This window comes from Macaca nemestrina, chromosome 9 (assembly GCF_043159975.1).
Source record: "Macaca nemestrina isolate mMacNem1 chromosome 9, mMacNem.hap1, whole genome shotgun sequence".
Classification (NCBI taxonomy): domain Eukaryota; kingdom Metazoa; phylum Chordata; class Mammalia; order Primates; family Cercopithecidae; genus Macaca; species Macaca nemestrina.
Genome location: NC_092133.1, coordinates 108,595,198 through 108,615,653, shown reverse-complemented (window position 1 = coordinate 108,615,653; position 20,456 = coordinate 108,595,198). Strand labels below are relative to the sequence as shown.

Genomic DNA, 20,456 nt, shown 5'->3' with positions numbered 1-20,456 from the left:
GATGCAAATAAGGGATTACAATACGTTGTGTAGGAGAAGAAGGGAGACCAGAGTCCCCTGGATGGCGGAGGATGTGGTCAGGGAAAGTTAGCAAGTAAGCGCTGCCTGATTAGTGAGGGGCAAGAGTGGTGAAGGGGGTGGGGTGGTGAAGCAGAGGCCAGTAAGGCCAAGGCAGGCACAGGGAATTTGCTTCTGAAAGATCCAGGCTGGACTGGGCATATCTTCCTTCCTCCCTCCCTCCCTCCCTCTCCTTTTCTTTCTTTCCCCCTTCCCCTCCTTCGTCTTTTTTGTCTTTCCTTTGCTTTCCTTTCCTTTGCTTTCCTTTGCTTTCCTTTGCTTTGCTCTCCTCTCCTCTCCTCTCCTCTCCTCTCCTCTCCTCTCCTCTCCTCTCCTCTCCTCTCCTCTCCTTTCCTGTCCTCCCTCTCCCCTCCCCTCCCCTCCCCTCCCTTTTGTCTCACTCTGTCGCCTGGACTGGACTGGGATCATGACTCCCCAAGTCTCAACCTCCCAGTTTCAACCAGTCCTTTTGCTTCAGCCTCCCAAGTAGCTGGGACCACAAATGTGCACCACCGTGCCTGGGTAATTTTTAAAATTATTTATACATACAGGGTCTTGTCATGTTGCTTAGACTGGTCTGGAACTCCTGGGCTCAAGTGATCCTCCTGCCTCAGCCTCCTAAAGTGCTGGGATTAGAGTCATGAGCCACCACACATGGTGGTCATATGTTCCTTTTGAAGTCAGTAGGTAGTTTAGTTGAACTTGTTCATGGCTTAGTCCCCAAACATTTAATGCATCGTGCTCATTAAGAGGACATTTGTTGGAAAAGAGATTTCACAATGATGGATGTGTACTGGAGTTTCTTGTATATTTTTATATACTCTAGATTCTGGAGAATGATCACTCAGTTTTAATGTGGAAGACAGAATAGACATCTTTAGAACTGTAAAAGGAATAAGCTATTTTTGTTGAGTATGAGAAGAAGATAGCCTTCGTAGAATCACAGGCTGTTCAGAGCATCAAGGACCTCATACTGTGGAAATCCTCATGTTACAGATAGGACAGCTGAGCTGCCAAGAGGAGCTGCTCCTCCACTCTTCACAGCTGGTTCATAGCAATTCTTAGTCTGAGAGCAAGTCTTCTGATATTGGGGTCAGATCCTTTCACTGCAACACTCTGTACCTCTTTTAAACCAGTTCTTATAGCAAGGTAAAACTTTCTCAAGAAGAAATTGACCTATCTTAATGTTTTTCTTTTTTAATGTGATGTTAGTCTAAGTAAGAATTATGTTTTAGGGAATTGTATTAGTTGAAAAGCTGTACAAGAAATTACCCCAACATTTAGTAACTTAAAACAACATTTATTATCTCTCAGTTTTTGTGAGTCAGGACTCCCAGCTTAGCTGAGAGCCTCTGGCTCAGGGTATCTCATGGGATTACAGCTGAGCTGTCAGTTGGGGCTGTAGTCATCTCAAGGCTCAACTAGGGGAACTGCCTCCAGGCTCACTTATGTGGCCAATGCAGGCATCAGGTGCTCACTGGCTGTTGGCTGGATACATCAGTTTCCTGCCACATTGGCCTCTCCATAGGGCAGCTGGCTTCCCCTGGACCAAGTGATCTGAGAGAGAGCAAGAGAGACCCATAAGATGGAAGCCATACATAGTCTTTTTTTGTTTTTTGAGATGATGTCTCGCTCTGTCACCCAGGCTAGAGTGCAGTGGTGGGATCTCAGCTCACTGCAACCTCTGTCTCCTGGGTTCAAGAGATTCTCCCGCCTCAGCCTCCTGAGTAGCTGGGATTACAGGCGCCCACCACCACGCCTGGCTATTTTTTGTATTTTTGGTAGAGACGGGGTTTCACATGTTGGCCAGGCTAGTCTCGAACTCCTGACCTCAAGTGATCTGCCTGCCTTGGCCTCCCAAAGTTCTGGGATCACAGGCATAAGCCGCTGCACCTGGCTGGAAGCCATAGTCTTTATAACCTGAGCTTAGAAGTGACATTCTGTCACTGCTATTTGATAGAATCAAGTCATTAAGTCGAGGGGACAGTATTATATTAATACACGAGTGTGAATACCAGGAGATACATTGGGGCCCGTCTTCGGGGCTGTCCATGACAAACATGGATTAAGATTCTGTTGATTGTGTTTAGCAGAAGTCCACTAAAACTGACTTCAGCAAAACAGACCGGGAGTGGGAGAGAGAATAAATATGGGATATGAAGATTTTTCATGGAGACCAAGGGTGAGGAGCTTAACTGGGTCTCATGAGGAACTGGACTTGGAAGGTGGACAGTCTTAGGAACTGAGGCAGCTTTCTCCTGCAGTATCTTAATAGTAAAGTCTCTCATCCTTCTAAGTCAGTCTTATGTTTCACATGTCTCAAATTTATTTTTCTTTTAATCTTTATTCTTTATAAAATAGCTATTTTTCTTTGTCTACACATGGTGGAAAATGGCCACCCCAGTGGTTCTAGGACCATAAAAGACTAATGGGAAGAATCTCCGTGTCGCAGGAGAGAGGATTGAGTTTACTTTGCCCCACTAGTGGGATGGCTCCCCCTATGGAAGTTGTCCAGTGAGCAGGGTCAAGGTTTAGGTTGGGGATATGGACATGTCTGCAGTAGCCTTACTCTCCTGTGAGCTGTGGGGGACGGATAAACGGGATGAAGTTGGAGGGGTTTAGTGAATCATTGGGACAGCAAATTTCAGAGAAGAGCATTTGGAAATAATTTTCTCAAATACATAGTTTTAAAATCCATATTTGATTTTTTTCTTCAGGGATTCCCAAGCAAAGTAGAGCTAAAATGAATTAATTTGGGTAAAAGTAAAGTTAAGGCTAAGTTAGGAAACACTTTTAAAAAGAGGAACCTGCTGGGTGATGTGGGCTCATGCCTGTAATCCCAGCACTTTGGGAGGCAGAGGTGGGCGGATCACCTGAGGTCAGGAATTCAAGACCAGCCTGGCCAACATTGTGAAACCCCATCTCTACCAAAAATTCCAAAATTAGCTGGGTGCGGTAGCGCATGCCTGTAATCCCAGCTACTCGGGAGGCTGAGGCAGGAGAATCTCTTGAACCTAGTAGGCAGAGGTTGCAGTGAGCTAATATTGCGCCATTGCACTCCAGCCTGGGCAACACAGCAAGACGCTGTCTAAAAAAAAAAAAAAAGAAAAACCTTAATGGAAAAGTAAGCTTTTCTATATTAATTATTTAAAAAAAGTCTCTGAGGCTAGTATTAACCTGGAAAACTTACTGATTATCATAAGTACTGTTTTTTTCTCTCTCTCTCTCTTTAGTTGCCCCTTATAAATTCCAGGTTTATCCACTTTTTAAAATGTTCTTGTGCTGTGAACATCTGTCAGCTTTCCTATATTAGATTTTTTTTTTAGCAGCTTATATAACTTGAAATAAAATTACCATTTTTTGTTCTAAAACTGCCTATTTAGTGTGTTGATAGGGTTTCGCTTTGGCTTCAATCGATTTCAGTAGATGACAAAGATGCAGAAAAGGTTTTTATTTTCATTTTTGCATGCTTGTTCACTTCCATGGCACTTTAAAATGATGCACACTCCGGCTTAGCTGCAAGAAAGCTTGTATTACAAAGGTAGAAACCAAAAGCCTTTTCTGGAGGTGTTATTCTTTTTGCTTTGTAGATAAGTCAGAAGAATCCTGTAAAACCTAAAGACAGTCTACCAGTTGCATAGTTGGGTAGTTTTCATTTTTGTTCTTGGAGTTGGATTTGAGCAGTTCAGCAGTAGCAGCAATTAAAGCATGTTAGTGTATGGTAAACACTTATGCTTGTACATCTTAAGATGTTGCTTTGTTGGTCAAAATCTGATTTTAAAAGTTGAGACTGGGGCAGTGGTTTTGGGAATTACCACATGGTAAATAGCTCTGTTCCCAGCCCCCAACTCTCCATGACTCTGCGTAGGGGAAGCTGGTGGTGTAGCGCATGTTTGAGAAGGTAGATGTGGCAATGGGAAGTGTGCTTCAGGTGGGGTGGGTCCACAGAGCCTAGCACGGTTGGCTGGGTGGTGCTCCTTCAGAAAAATCTGCGCCCACTCCTTAACCTCTTCATGTTTTACTCATACTCTGCTATTGTGGGTTTAGGTTTGGCAATAATGCTGCTGTTTACAGTGAGAACCTAAGAGGGGAAAAAGAATGGACTTTGTAGTTGCAGCGATTGCTGGGAAGATGCATCAAGTTTTTTCTAGCTTCTTCCTACTGTTTACTGTGATGCATTCTCTTAAAACTATTCTTTCTTATAATCTTCTCTCAGTTTCCTTAACAGATGTGGAGTTGATCATGCCACTGCCCTGCTCACAACCCCTGAGTGGCTTCTGTTCTGGTTAGAGTAAATACATACTCCTCCCTGTGGCTCACAGTCATTGGTGTCTGTCCCCTGCCTGCCATGTAAACCTCCTTTCTCGTGGTGACTCCAGCCACAAGGGCCTCCCGGTGTTTTTCAAGCTTCCAACTTTGTCTGTCTCAGGGTGTGTACAGATGTTCTTCCTTCTGCCCTTCATGCTCTTCCCACAGCTTGTCACCTGGCTGGCTTCTGGGCGTCCCGTATCACCTCTTCAGGGTTTTTTCCTAAGAATACAATCCAGAGAGAGCAGCCTCTGCCCCTACCGCTGCCCCTGCCCCAGCCCCAGCCCCAGCCTCAGCCCCATCACACTCAGTCTCTTTACCTTTATGAGGTAATGTTTACCACAGTCTGAAATTATCTTATTTACCTGTTGCTTGTGTTTCCTCCACTCCCAGAATAGAAACACCATGAAGATAGGGACATGTCTTGCCCACCACGATGCCTCCACACCTAACACAGTACTTAGCATACAGTAGTTCTCAGGAAATACTCGAATGAATGGAAGTGCTGCATTCGTTTAACACATAGCAAACGTTTTTTTTGTCTCTTTTTAGACCTCGGCGTTTTTAAAGAGCACTGGTCAGTTTGTAAAATATCCCTCAATTTGACTTTGTCTGGTGTTTCCTCTGGATTAGACTCAGATTATGCATTTTTGGCAGAAGCAGTGCCTCGTGTCAGAAGGCACATGTCTGTTTATCCCAGCATTGGGGGTGCTAACTTTGATCACTTTGTGAAGCTGTGGCGTATTCTAGGTTTCTTCAGTGTACTGTTGCTGCTTTTCCCTTTGTAATTAATAAGTAACTTGTGGGGAGATTGAGACTTTGTAAAATATTCAATTTCTTATCAAACTTTCACTCACAAGTTTTAGTATCCATTGATGGTTTTTTAGGTCCTTCTGTATCTATTAGCAGCCTTTCTCTTGTAAGGAAAAGCTCTCCCTTTCCATCATTTATATATTGATCAGTATGGACAGATTGTTAATTTCATTGAGTTTTAATCTATTATTATTTTTTTGTTGCTTAAGTTGTCCAAGATTTGACTGGTGGGAGCCTCTTCAAACTGGTTTCTTTTCAAGTTGTGTTCTTTTGCTATGTCCTCATCATTCCTTCAGTGCTTCCTTAGTTTCTGTCAGGACATCTGCTTTTTAGAAGTCATTTTTCTCCTCGTTTGGAAAAAGCACTTTTTTGCTTTCCCTCCCCCCTGCAAGAAGTATGGATGTAATACTTCCCTTTACAGAACATCACCGTAACATCTGTAGTCAGTCATGATACCTAAAAATGTGACCTTAAGCAAGTCTTATTATTTTTTTTAAACTCATGATTTTTCTTGCTGTTTCTGTGAAATCTAAGAGGAGCAGCTTGTCTGTCTGTAGTTCAGGGACAGAATAGCGTTGTGTGAGATGGTCCACAGTATTTACTGAATACTGCCAGTGCATAAAGCGTACTACCTGGAGCTGGAGAGAATCACAAAAGAGAGTAGAAGAGAGCATGTCTCTGCTCTCAAGGATGGCAGGATTCAGTGGAGAAAGAGAAGACTGTACTGCACATAGGAACAAATTAAGTTGAAAAGATTAATTTTCATAACTAACAGTCTTATTTATCCTGCTCATGGGTAAAGATTACCATTTAATTTGTAGCAGTAGTGAGTCTTGAAAACTGGGTGCCATTTATTACCACTTCTTGTCAAGCTCACACATGAGACAAGTCAAGGGCCAAGAAAGCCTGACCTGTAGATGAAACAAGCCGCTTGTAGATTTAGGTGGTTAATTACTTATACAGACAGAGAAAAGAAGAAGAAGGCAAAGATACCAGCTTCCTGTAGTCCTTGTCTAGCACACCAAGAAGGGTGACACTGAAACTCACGGCTGATGACCGTGAGTCACAGGATTCTGGCTGCTGAGGAACTAGATCCAGATGGCAGCTAAGTGGGTTTATCTTCTGGACCCTTAATTGAGGCCAGGTGGAGGGACGCCCAGAAAGTCCCATGCTTCACCAGAACCCAGGAGGCAGTGAGGACCTGTCTCCCGTCAGCTACGAGGGAAGTAGGGAGGTGAGTGGGTGTTGACATAGCATCCCCCTCTGTTGTGTTCCTGGAGGGTCATGAGGTATTCTTCCAAGACAAAGCATCTGCTCTTCCGGCCTTGCCTACATGGCTTATTAGGTAAGTGTGGGCTGCCAGGGATTTGTGGCAGAGCTGTTCTCCTGTACTTCTTTGGACTTGTAGTGTGACTGATGTCTCCACATAACAGATAATCACATCGCCTCTCAATGTTACTCCCCAGCTTTTTTGCCTCCCCGTCCTGTCCCGTCTTTTGACAGATGCTGTTGTGTGAATCATCTGTTCTTGGGGCCTATTATCTGTCTGCCTCCTCTTCATATCTGACATGTAAGCATGGCTGGCATTGGTTTGAGAATCCTGGTTCAGGCTCTCCCTGTACATATTTAGAGCCGCTGGACTGCAACAGATATTGCCTAATTGTTTGTAGATGGCTGTGTTTTTTGTTTATTTGTTTAAAAAACAAATTTGTGGTATAATGTACACATCAAATTTACCATTTTAGCTCTTTCTTTTTTATTTATTATTATTATTTATTTTTTTGTAGAGACGGGGTTTTGGTATGCTGCCCAGGCTGATCTTAAACTTTTGAGCTGAAGCAATCTGCCCGCCTTGGCCTCCCAAGGCGCTGGGGTTACAGGCGTGATTCACCACACCCATTTTAGCCATTTGTAAGTGTGCAGCTCAGTGGCATTAGGCGCATTCACATTGCTGTGCAACCATCACCACTATCCATCTCCAGAACTACTTCTTCCCAAACTGAAACTCCGTGCTGAGTTGTTAAAAAACCCCAAGTCCTTGTTTCGTCGTCCCCCCAGATGCTGGTGACCACCATTCTTTTGGTGCCTAAATTTGTAACTCATATAAGTGGATCCATACAATATTTGCCTTGTGACAGGCGTATTTCACTTAACGTAATGTCCTCAAGGTTTATCCATGTTGTTGCATGCATAAAAATTTCCTTCCTTTTTCAGGCTGAATAATGTTTGTATGTATGGATATATCACATTTATTTACCCATTCATCTGTTGTGGGTTGCTTCTGCCTTTTGGTGATTGTCAATAATGCTGCTAGGAACAACAGTGTTGAAACATTTGTTTGAGTTCTTGCTTTCAATTCTTTTGGGTATGTACTCAGAAGTGGAATTGCTGGAAGGACTGAAAGCTTAGTTTTTGGTTAATTTGTATTGTTACTTAATGTTAATGGCTGTATCACCATATTATATGGGCCTTATGAGGCCAAATGGATGACTGGAATTTTAAAATTAAATTTCTTTTTTTTCTTTCTTTTCTTTTTTTTGAGATAGGGTCTCACTTTGTCACCCAAGCTGGAGGGTAGTGGTGCGATTATGGCTCACTGCAGCCTCAATCTCCTGGGCTCAAGCAATCCTCCTGTCTCAGCCTCCTGAGTAGCTGGGGCCACAGGCATGCACTACCATGCCCAGCTAATTTTTTTTGTAGCTATGGGGTCTTGCCATGCTGCTCAGGCTGGTCTTAAGCTCCTGGACTCCAGCAGTCCTTCTGCCTTGGCCTCCCAAAGTGCTGGGATTACAGGTGTGAGTCACTGTGCTCTGTCTAAATTTTATTTTTTTAAAAGTAGTATTTATTATTTCCCTCCTTGATTGTAGAAAATTTTGAAAAGTATATAGAAAAAATTATCTGTAATCTCCTACCACACAGAGCAATGCTTGTTTTTAAAATTTTACATTAGTATTTTAATATTAATATGAACATAAATAATACTCTATGGTATGGTACTCTATGGTATATCTGTATATGATTTTACACAATGTATAAGTTAAAGAAAATTAGATAATATATTAATATGTCTCTGGGTCAGACACATTAATCAAGCTTCTGTGGTGGGGATTTACCAAAATGCAGGGTTTTTTTGTTTGTTTTTTTGTTGTGTTTTGTTTTGAGATGGAGTCTTGCCCTGTCGCCCAGGCTGGAGTGCAATGGCACGATCTCAGCTCGCTGCAACCTTCACCTCCCGGGTTCAAATGATTCTCCTGCCTCAGCCTTCTGAGTAACTGGGATTACAGACGCCTGCCACCACGCCCCAGCTAATTTTTGTATTTTTAGTAGAGACAGAGTTTCACCATGTTGGCCAGGCTGGTCTCGAACTCCTGACCTCGTGATCCCCCTGCTTCGGCCTCACAAAGTGCTGGGATTACAGGTGTGAGCCACCGCACCTGGCCCATAATGCAGGTATTTATTCACCCATTTACTTATTGTTTCATTTTCTCTCAGGTATGTTATCTGTATTTACATATATGCTTGTGGATATATATTTCTTTCATAATTGAGACCATGCTGTAAATATGACTTTATAATTTTTTTGTCTTATTATAAAAGTATGGCCTCTAAACAGTCTTCTGAAACATAATTATTAGTTACCACAGGTAATAAAAGGTACATCAATTCCATGATTTATTTAATCATGACAGTACTATTTATACTAGCATTAATTGAGTGCTCAGATTTAGATTTTGGTTCTTTAGGTTTTTTCTTTTAATCTTTTTAAAAACTCATATATAATATTTTGTTTGCATATCTGTGGGGGCATTTCCTTATTTTTAAAAGTCACCTTTATGAGACAAAGGAATGAAACTTTTGATACTTACTGAGTAGGCAGGAATTTAAAAACTACTGAATGTTATTTTTCACGTGTATGTGAGTAACTTTTAATATGAGTCTGAAGAATCGGCATTCTACTCACTGTCTTCACTAATTCTCTATGAAAATATTAAGCATCTATTGAGAACCTTATTATATTAGGTAGATGTTACACAGATATACAAGACATGGCCTCTGATTTGTGGATCACTAAATTGTAATTGTGAAAATGAGAAGTATGGGTTGAGCATCCCTGATCTGAAAATCTGAAATCAGAAATGCTCCAAAATCTGAAACTTTTAAAAAATGTTTGCCCCCCTCAACACACACACCCCTGCACCTAAAATCTGAAATCTTTTGAATGCCAACATAATGCCACAAGTGGAAAATTCCACACCTGACACTTTTGCTTTTTGATGGTTCACTGTACACACATCTGTTTCATGCACAAAATAATTAAAACTATTGTATAAAATTACATTCAGGTTATGTGTATAAGGTGAATGTGAAACAAATGAATTTTGTGTTTAAACTGGGGCCCCATCCCCAAGTGTGTGAGCAGATCTTTCAAAATCCAAAAAAATTTGAAATCCAAAACACTTCTGGTACCAAGCATTTTGGATAAGGGAGACTCAGCCTGTATATACATTATCATTTAAGGCAGCATGTAATACATACTATGTTAGTTGTACAGAAGTAGCTGCTAAAATCAAATAAAAAAGAGTGTGCAGTAAGATGTTTAAGGTGGAAGAGGCGACTTCTGGCCTGGGTGATCTGGGACAGTTTCATGGGGAGAGAGATTGGGGACTGGGTCTTTTGTTTGGGTGGTTCTTGCAAATAGAACATTTCTGGCAGTGGGGAAGGCAGTAGGAAAGGCCTCCAGGTGAAAAAGTACAGGATTTATTTGGGTCTCGGCAAATGAATTTACTCAAAGACAGGGAGGATAGTCCAGACAAGGCTTGGGTGACTTGCAGCCTAAGGGGTCTATGTCGTGTAGGGACCTGAATGCCCAGCTAGGGGGTACCAGATTTTTTTTTTATTCTCCAATTTAAAACTTTTAGTTAAAAAGTAAACTTTAATGTTGAAAATGCAGACTTGGAGAGGGCAGAAGGATCACACACAAGGCTGTCACTTCACACTTGGAGGGTTGCACAGCAGCCAGGCAGAGGCACTCCTCACTTCCCAGAAGGGGCTGCGGCCAGGCAGAGGCGCTTCTCACATTCCAGACGGTGTGGGGGCCGGCCAGAGGTGCTCCTCTCTTCCCAGACAGTAGGGGGACCGGGCAGAGCCGCTCCTCAGTTCCCAGACAGGGTGCCAGCCAGGCAGAGGCCCTCCTCACTTCCCAGACGGTTGGGGGGCCGGGCAGAGGCGCTCCTCTCTTCCCAGATGGTGGGGCGGCCCGTCAGAGGTGCCCCTCTCTTCCCAGACAGTGGGGCGACTGGGCAGAGGTGGGGATACCAGATTTTGGGGTAGTAGGCTCACCTGATCAAAGTGACCCTGGAAGATTAATATGCTGGAGATGTGGGAACTGGATGGGAATGGGAAAAGACTGAGTCAGTGAGATCAGCTGTGTTGGTTCTGTGTAGTGGGGTATTGGATTGGAAAGGGAGTTGTAGAAGCAAGTCTGGTGCTGTCACCCCCGCCCCACGACCTGCGGGAGACGGTTTTGAACATGCTGATACTGTCAGTCAGAAGAAAGCTTTTAAAGGTTTTCGTATTCCCCGCCTACCTGGCACCGAGTAGGTATGAAATCACTGTCGAAAGAATGAGTGAACCAGCAATATAATTTTGTACCTGAAGGTGCAGAGAGAGGGAGGATTCAGAATTGACCCTGAGTCTTTGGAGGCAGGGTAACTGAATGAACATGCTTTTAGTGTATGGATATTGGAGGAGAGAGGAGGAAGATTGGCTCTTAAGAGGGATAGGGTAAGAATTTTGAATTTGAGCAGGTTTATACAGTCTTGCTCAATGTTAAGGGATATTGGTGTTTACAAATTTTATTTTAATGTGTTACTGTTGAGAATATAATTTTTTAATTCCAGTAATGTTTCCAGTAATTATGGAAACATTACTGGAATTAAAAGATCTGAGTGTTCTGATTTCTAAAGTGGTGTCAGAGAGATGATGGAAGGATCTGGATTTATGGTCAACTGACTTGATGACAATGTGTCTTTACAGCAGTTCTTGGTGGTTTGGGATCCTTAGATCTCATTTCTCATGTGACTTCTGGTCATTTAGCCCTTTCACTCGTAATTCACCATCCATCTAAACAATGGAAGGAGCAAGCAGGAGTGGAATTCAAATGTGTAGATTTAACAAACGCTTCTTTTTGGTTATTCTTACCTTTTTCAAGATAGCATTGGTCTACATGAACACCAATAACAGAAAGTTAACTGAATTTTACATGCTGTTTGTCCCACCTGTCATTAGATATATTGAAGGACTGACTGCTGACCATCAGATGTATGTTTTTAAATTAGTTTAAAATAATGTTATGTATTTAATTTAAAAATAGTGTTGTGGTGGGGGCACAAATGCCTGTAGGGTGCTCTTTGAGCATGTTCATAGCAGTGTAAAATATTAAGAGATGACATACTTATTCTAAAGAGTTTTGAAGCCTTCTGTGAAAGTCAGCTTCAATAGGGAACATTACCTGCATTAATATATTAGGCAGTTCACTTCTGTGAATTGTGTTTTTTTATACTTCATTTTTTTCCAGCTACTCCTTTAGTATTTTTTCAGAAGTTTATTTATGGTTAGCCTAGTAGCTCATTCTTACAATTACTGCAGTTTTAAAAACCATCTATTATAAACCGAGGTCTTCACCAAAGCAAAGGCTGTATAAATCTGATTGGGAAATGGTTCTGAGTGAGAACTGAGCCCATCTCGAAGTGTGGAAATTTTCTGTTGTGCATTTTACTAGTGCTGGGTTAAGTCCAAGCTCACCATGTATATGCTTTTGAAACGAGCCAATTAGGGCATGTTTAACTATCAGTAGGCTTAAACAAATGTATTTGCATCATGTTGGAATTTGAACTTAGTACTTTGGAAGGTGGAAAATTCCATATGTAAGTGAAAGATTTCTATCACTGGGCTCCGCACTTAACAGCCAGTCCTGTCTCAAACTTAATCTGGTAATGTTTATTGAGCTGGTAACGTTTATGGAGTATAAATGAGATAGGCTATCTTTTCTGTAGGACATTGGTTATCTTCACTGGAGGTCTTTTGAAATTGAAAGAAAACAAGAGTAACATAAATTTGATACTTAGCTAGAGAAGAAGATGTATTTATATTTAACTTGTCCTCATGATATAAAGACTTGCTTTGTGTCTTTAAAAAAGTGGTTGCTGTTTTTACTACAGTATTAATATCTTAAAGCCAATACATAGATTCGTTTCTTCTTTGTTCTTCAAATTCAAAATGAGGAGACATTTATTTCTGTGCTTCCTACTACTACTTGAAAAAATGTTGAATATCAAAAATAAAAAATTGCGGAAGAATAAACAGCAAGAGCTAAAGTTCTCGTTTATTGGCATGTTACCTGCTCTTGGATTACCTACTGCAAATTAGGATGTTTTTGGTTAACTTTGATGGGTTTTGAGATTGTTACTTCTCTTTTACCTCTATTTAATCTTTGTATGCTTAGAAACTGCCAGTTTAGCATATTAGGTGAAAAGGGTTAGAAATATAAATAAAATCTTTAGTTGATAGTATTGTACCAAAGTTAATTTTTTAGTTTAGAAACTTGTACTATAGCTATATAAGTTATTAACCTTAGAGGAAGCTGGGTAAAGCATATATGGGAACTGAACTATTTTCACAGTTCTTCTGTTATCTGAAAATTGTTTCAAAATAAGAAGCTAAAAAGTGATTAGACTAACTCAACAGCTACAAAGTTATTAGTGTATTGCAAAACCAGAGATAAGTGATTTGTGTGTTGTAGGGATTGGACAGAGATTCTCTTCTCTTTGGATGGTTGAAATCCTTGTTCATTTTCATTGACCTGAAAAATTGGGAGTTGATGCTGTATCTCATGAGGATGAAGATGCTGTTAGAATATGTTTAGTAAATGCAGACCTCTTTTTCTGTGTTATGAATATATGCAAAAATACACGACAGATACCAATTTGCATACATACATGCAATATGCTTCCAAATGAGGTGATTGGCTTTCTAAAAATATCACAGAATTTCATTTTGGCTTGTTACACATTTGTTTTCTTGATGAGATAGTGGCAATCATTTGCCTTTTGAGAATAAATTAGATTCTTTTATTTTGGAAACACCAGCATGTGATTTGGGGCTTCATATATAAATTGAGTGATCAGACTTTTTAATACTGAGTTGAATCTAAATTTAAGAAGTGAGTTTTTTTTTTTTTTTTTTAAATAAGTGAACTGGCTCTGAATTTATTTCCAAAGAATAGTACAGATCTTTGTGTGGTTCCTGCATCGTTGGACTAAGTCTGATATTTGTGGATTTCAACTTTAAAGGATATTATTTGTGTACTTGATTTATGTTTATTATAAGTTATTAGTGCTATCTGTATTAACAGAGATGGAAGACTCCAAGGTTTTTCAGCAACTGCTTTCCTTAGGCCCATGCTGTAGCTGAGTGTGGACATTCACCTGGACATTTGGGCTGCATTTCCGGTCTTCACTAGTTCCACCCCATTTACCCTCTTGGAACTCACTCTTTTTGTTCTAGGGCAGCACTGTTATTAGAGCTTTCTGTGATGATGGAAATGTTATATATCTGCACTGTCCAATGTGGCAGTCACTAGCCACATGTGGCAGTCAAACACTTGAAACATAGCTAGTGTGACTGAAGAACTGAATTTTAAATCTTACCTAATTTTATAGAATAAATTTAGATAGCCACATGTGACTAGAGGCCTCTATATTAGGCAGCACAGACTGAGGGCTACCATTGCTAATTCCTTAAATGGTCTACCTGGAATGCCGATTTAAGTGTAAAAGGAGGGAGTGGACACAGACATCATATAACTGAATTGTCTGCTGTTCTCATATAAAATTCCCTTTATAAGCATTTTAATTGACTTGATGTGGAAATGATGTTACCATGCTGATTCCTTGCTTTTGGGTTGCCTTTTGTGAGAGGTGCTCTTTGGGTACCACTTTAAAACCTGCTTTTTTTCACGTAAATTTTTTCATGTCAGTAAACACACTTCTGTCTCATTGTTTTTAATAACTGTGTAGTATTCTATTTTATTGATGTGCAGTCATTTACTTCTGTTTATCCTTTTTCAAAGTTTTTATGTTACCTACAAATTCAAGAAGACTGATCATGCGCATACATTTTGGGGACACATCTTTGTTTTGTGACTTACGAAATTCCTAGCCAAGTCAAAGGGTAGGAATATATTTGGGGTTTTGTAGTGGTGGGTTGTTTAATGCACACTCCAAAAGTGCCACCTGCTGCCAAGCACCCTCCCCACCGGGTTGTACCAATTTACCCTCTAAATTGGTGTTTGTGACAGATTGTTAATCAGTGAGAAACACTTTAGGGGTTGTGTGTTTACACAAAGGCTGCTTTAAGGCAGCATCTCACACTCTTCTGTCTGTTCTTTCTGTTCAGGGCAAAAATCAAGTGGCCTTGAATGTGGTGTGTTTGATATTTGGCTTCCTTGGGTTGGCATGGCCTGAGGGTGGTCCAGAAGGGGCCCCCATGGGTGGGGTTGAGGCTCATCAGGCAGGGCTTCTGGGAGGTCCCATCAGCAACCTCTCTGCCTGCGGTTCTGCTTCATGCTGCCTTTTGTGTGGCTTGTTCCCTTGGACAGCAAGTCTGGGGCCTTTCAGCTGTCTCTTCACCAACTATAGAACAGGGGCCCTTGTGTTCCCTACCTGCGTGGCAGTGCTGCTGCCCTCTCTGATAGTGACAGCCCCGTCTGTGCACAGTGATGTATTTTTCGTGAGCTCAGGCTAATCTGCTGGATTTAGCTGAGTATCTGTGGTCAGTGTTTCTAGGCTGGTCTTAAAGATGGGAGCTTATTTTAAATTTGGGACCAAAGGAGGCCTCTGTTCTTTCACACTTTTGTTAGGGTGCTATCTTATCTTAGTTTTGAGAAAGGTTTCAAGTTCAGAGGTTTCTTGAAAAAGTGGCCCGCATTTTTTAAAAAGTAATTTTAAAATTGTGGGAATGGAGCTGTACTAACATGTTAATCTGGGACAGGGTATAGCTGGCTACTGGCAAGGAGACAAAATTCCCAAGCTTTAGAATTGATGGTGAAAAGATTTTCTCTTTCAACAGGTACTGGACATGTGCAGAATGTAGGGTTATATAAAGATGGGAATAACACTGCTTGCTTATCAGGGAATAGAGAGTTTATGTGAGAAGTAAGATATACAATGAAAAGTCATGAAACAAGAAATCTTTATAATGATAGAAGGTGGAAGAGGCAAATGGATTAACGTATATTGTGGACCTGTCGAGTCCTGGCCCTGTGCCGTGCTCTTCGTCCATTGCTGAGTTCAGTGTGGCTGTAGAGATGTGTCCAGGCACCCACGGAGAGTGTCCTGGAGTGGTGCAGGCTGCCTGACCCATGTCCATGGGGGAGAATTGGTGGGAGGGACAGGGTTCAGGCTGAGCCTGGGAACCTCGTTAATTTTGATGAAAAGGAGAGGATGCACCTTTCAGGCACAGAGAGGATTCTGAGAAAGGTTTGCCTCAGATGAAGAGAGAAGACTGAAGACATTGGCCGAGGCCACATGGTGGCTGGGGCATTTGAGCTTTACTCTTGAGGCAGGGAGGAAGATTTCTCAGCAAGACAGTGATGTGATAAAGTTGGAGTTTCAAGGTGTTTCATTGGGTATGAGTGAGTAGGATACATTGTTGGAAGGGAGTCTAAAAGCAGGGAAACCGGAATTCCTGTCTGGAGACAGGGACACTTCCCAGTGTTTTTGGCTGTTGTTACCCTTGTGGAAGTTACCAGTGAAAGGAAGGAAGAGTCAGCGGTCAGGGCTGGATCTCTTCAGTCCCAGAGTGGGTTAGAATCCCTTTTCCACCACACACTAGCTTGGAGCCTTGGGCCTGGTTCCTATCTTCCTTCTCTGTAAAATGGGACAGTAAAAATGTCTACCTCATAGAATTGTTTTGGGTATGAAATGAAATAAGATAAAGTGCTTGGTACAAAGTAAATGTGCTCAGTAAATAGTTATTATTAATAATATTGTTAGGTAAAGGTCATTTCTTGTGAGATAACATGGGCCTACATCGCATGGATTTTATGGAATAAAACAGACACTTTAAAAGTTGGGACAGGTGAAACCTCTCTGGAATGCAGATCTGAACGCGGCTGCCTTCCCAGGGTGGCCTCCGCCATAGAAGTCACGGTGTGAGAGCACACCTTCCTGCCGCTGCCTGGAGCAGCGTCTTTGGGAGCTGGGTAGGATTGTCAGTGTGCGCCCATGTCAGTGCCTCTTCCCCTTAGAGACTATTGCAGGTCTGCAGTTAAACAAAAGTAATTTTCCTAAACCTGAAAAAGGCATGTCTGAATTACTGGAAGTGAAATATTTCATTTAACAAAACTGACTCTTGCGGGAGTCAGTTTTGACTCTAATTTTGCTTATACTCCTGAGTAATGAGGCACAAGAAGTAGTCACATACATACTGCCCCTCTCCCACACCTCTTTAAAAACTTTGGAGTGTAAATGCTGGCTTAAGGTGTTTGGCTCATACTTGGAAGGCTGTTAGAAATGAGTTAAAATTCTCTGAAGAATGATTTAGGTTCTTATGCTAGGAAACTCTTGAAAGATTGGATAGAGTCTGGAATTGATTACAATTGAGGCCGTGGAGTCTTTCTGCCTGGAGGTCATTAGAACAACGAGAACTGCTTATTTGGGAAATCAGCTTTGTAGTGGAAAAACACCTGCCCAGAAATCTGGAGACCTGACATAATATGTGCTTAGTCTTTAGCTGCATGACCTTCGGTGAGTCTTGTTCAGTTTTCTGGGCTTCAGGTTCCATCCTCAGCTCTAGTATTAATTTGTGGACTGTGTCCCAGTGTTTTTCATTTGCAGAAACTGCTTTGCGTTAAAATGGAATAATCATAATCTTTTTCTAATTTGCAGGGGGAAAAAGCATTTTCAGCGGAACTGGTAGGCTTTTATTAGTTTTTGTAATGTAAAATTATCTTAAACTTTTTTGCTACTCTTTATCTGCTACCAAGTGCTCATGTTGTTATTCTCATGTATGTGGTACATGGCGGTTGTCATTTTTTACTGTTCAGATGTCACAGGCATACCTCTGCTAGTGAAACCATTCCCAGGTTGGACTGTTCGCATCCACATTTCGTGGTGTTTTTGGAGTGCTCTCCAGAGACACAGTGACTCCTCCTGGGGGTGTCCGCGCCTGGGTGACTCCCTCGGGCATTGACTGCTCTACAGCCTAGCCCCAGGCATCAGGGCAGGCTGCTGTGGGGTGGGCGGTGTGGCATAGGACTGCCCTTCCAACTTGGGAATAAGGTAGCGGCTTTCTGATGTGAAGAGTCCTAAATCAGAGATAGATCCTCAAAGGGGCTGCAGAGTTCCTTTTCCTTGGCTTTCCTTAACCAGTGCTCAGAGGTACCTGAGGAAGTGAGGCTGGCAGGGTGAGGCTGGGCCTAGTGAGCAGGGTCTCTGTACTTCCACTGTTCACTTCTAAGATCTTATCACTATTTGGCTTCAGAAGTTTTTCAGTTTCTCCACTTTTCTGGTGTACAGGAAGGAGCAGCAGTAACAAAAAGCATTGTGGACTAATAAATATTCAGGCAGAAATGACCTTGCAGTAGACTGTAGACAACATTCATTAAGAGTATGTGAGGTGCTGGTGACTGTGCCTGTCCTGTTTTCCACTCCTGTGTGGGCATCAGTGGGACAGGAGCAGAGCAGGATGATGAGGCTTGAGGTCCCACCTGTGACCTTGGACCGTATTTCCTCCTGCCAGAGGAATCTGCTAAACTGTTAAGGGCATGAACATTGTTTGGTTTCAGTGATGGATTTGTTACCACATTTGCAAAGCTCCACACAGTTTAGGGAAGTTGTAGTCTCAGGAAAGACTTAAACAGCTGTTTTGTAATCCCTGAGAACTTGGATTCTTGCTTTCAGAAGACACAGAAGAAATTCCAGTCAACTTTTTATGGGTAAGAGTCATGAGCATATAAATTAAGAGAATACATTCTTGGCTTAATATATCCTTTTTGAGAAAACTACTGCATTGAGGCTGTTCCCTATTTAAATTTATCTTGCCTGAGATTATCATAGGATTTTTATTAGCGTGCTGAGGCAACCACTTAAGTGAGCTGAAGATACATACAAATTTGCAATGGAAAAGTTTCTGAGATTAAGCCTATTAATATGCTGCTTAATGTTTCTTATTCTGCACATTATCTAAATGTATGTATTTTGTAAATTGGACTTCATAAATTTTAATTTCTTATCAATATTTTTATTAGAGGTGACCAAATATCTTAATAAAGTGTATTTGAGTGCAGACTCATGTAACTCCAAATTTTGTAAACTACTTTTAAGAACATTTAAAAAGATGACCTGTTTATTCTCTGCATTAGAATTAATTATCTGGATGACTATTTAAATTTTCAGGGATCAGATGGGAGGACACGCATTTTTTAGTAAGCCTTAAAGTTTGAGAATCACTGACTGCTTTAGTTCATGTAGGCTTCATAGTAACTTCAGAGTTTCACGGTGAGGGTATGAGCTTTAGAGTACCGTCAAGCATATGCATATACATATATACAGTAAATTGTTTGTTAGACGTATCCATGGATCCCTCATCCATATTCTTTTTTTTTTTTTTTTTGAGACAAGATCTCGCTCTGTCGCCCAGGCGGGAGTACAGTGGCTTGATCTCGGCTCACTGCAAGCTCCGCCTCCTGGGTTCATTCCATTCTCCTGCCTCAGCCTCCCAAGTAGCTGGGACTGCAGGTACCTGCCACCACGCCTGGCTAATTTTTTGTATTTTTAGTAGGGACGGGGTTTCACCTTGTTAGCCAGGATGGTCTTGATCTCCTGAACTTGTGATCCGCCCGCCTCGGCCTCCCAAAGTGCTGGGATTACGGGCGTGAGCCACCGTGCCTGGCCGTTCCTCATCCATATTCTTTTGGTGTTTATATGTATACTTGCTCTGTGCCTGGAAACAGACTTAAGTATGAAGCCTATTTGAACATTGTCATTATAAATTTAGCTAACTATAGACCTTGGATGATAATGACTAGGAATCTTCTCTGGCTCTGTTTTTATTGTGTGCAGTTATTCCAGAGACTGGGCAGGTAGTGTGAAGTGCCTCATATTTTCCCAATTACTACTTTTCTTCCTTTGGTTAAGTATCTGATCTTGGATAAAACAATTTTTTTTTTTTTTTTTTGAGATGGAGTCTTGCACTTTCGCCCAAGCTGGAGTACAGTGGGGCGATCTTGGCTCGCTGCAAGCTCCACCTCCTGGATTCACACCGTTCTCCTGCCTCAGCCTCCCGAGTAGCTGGGACTACAGGCGCCTGCCACCACACCCGGCTAATTTTTTGTAGTTTTAGTAGAGACAGGGTTTCACCGTGTTAGCCAGGATGTTCTTGATCTCCTGACCCCGTGATCAGCTCGCCTCGGCCTCCCAAAGTGCTGGGATTGCAGGTGTGGGCCACTGTGCCCAGCCAGGATAAAACTCTTAAAACCTATTCATTATTGATTGTCTGTTGGGTTATTTTACTTGCTGTTTTTCGAAATGGTTTTAAGAGGGCTGGATTTCTTTTCTTGACTTCTCCATGTAGCCTGTGTGTCCCTTCAAAGCAGGGACTGTATGGATCATGTTGGTAGTACCACCGCCCAGCCCAGCGCTGGGATACAGAAGCAATGTGATACCTGTGTAGTGACTGACTGATGAGAGGTGACCTGGACATTGTATCAGCTGATGCTTCTTTGCTATTTAACTTGGACTCTCAAGAGACCTCCCCTTCCTTTCTGTTTCAATTGTGGCCACACTAGTTCCTGCCTTGATTTACTGAGCCTGGATTAATTGTCTTCCTTGCCTTAGTCTCTTTGCTTTTAGGTCCATCTTTCACAATCCTTCCAGGCTAGTCGTCCATCCACACTCCTTTGAACAAGTCACTTTCCTTCTCAGTGACCTTCACTGACTTTCCCTTGTATGTGAGGTTCTCCATGATCTCACCTCCACCTGCCTTTCTAATTTCTCATACTGACCTTTCCAACCAAGTCTGGCTGTTGGTGACAGGTACTTTCATCCTCCCTACAGTTTTAACGTGAGGCCTCAGCTTGGGAGGAGGACTGGGACACAGTAGAGATGCTGTAACTGTTCCCATGGCATGGGAAGCTGGGGCACAGGGTGGAGGCCCTGGGCCATGTAGCACTTGTGTCTGTGAGGCATGGGGAGAAGCGAAAACCAAGAAGGGTGGTC

At 41.9% G+C, this 20,456-nt stretch overlaps 1 protein-coding gene across 15 annotated transcripts in view; it reads left to right on the top strand.

Moving 5' to 3' along the window:
• Positions 1 to 20,456, top strand: part of LOC105495960 (cyclin Y) — a 314,134-nt gene that overhangs the window by 107,366 nt on the left and 186,312 nt on the right. For 2 of the 15 annotated variants that reach the window (XM_071070196.1, XM_071070193.1), the window contains exon 4: positions 17,127 to 17,153. The exons of the other annotated variants lie outside the window; for them this stretch is intronic. The gene's annotated coding sequence lies outside the window, so the exon portion shown is untranslated. The remainder of the gene's footprint in view (positions 1 to 17,126; positions 17,154 to 20,456) is intronic. 15 annotated transcript variants of the gene reach the window in all.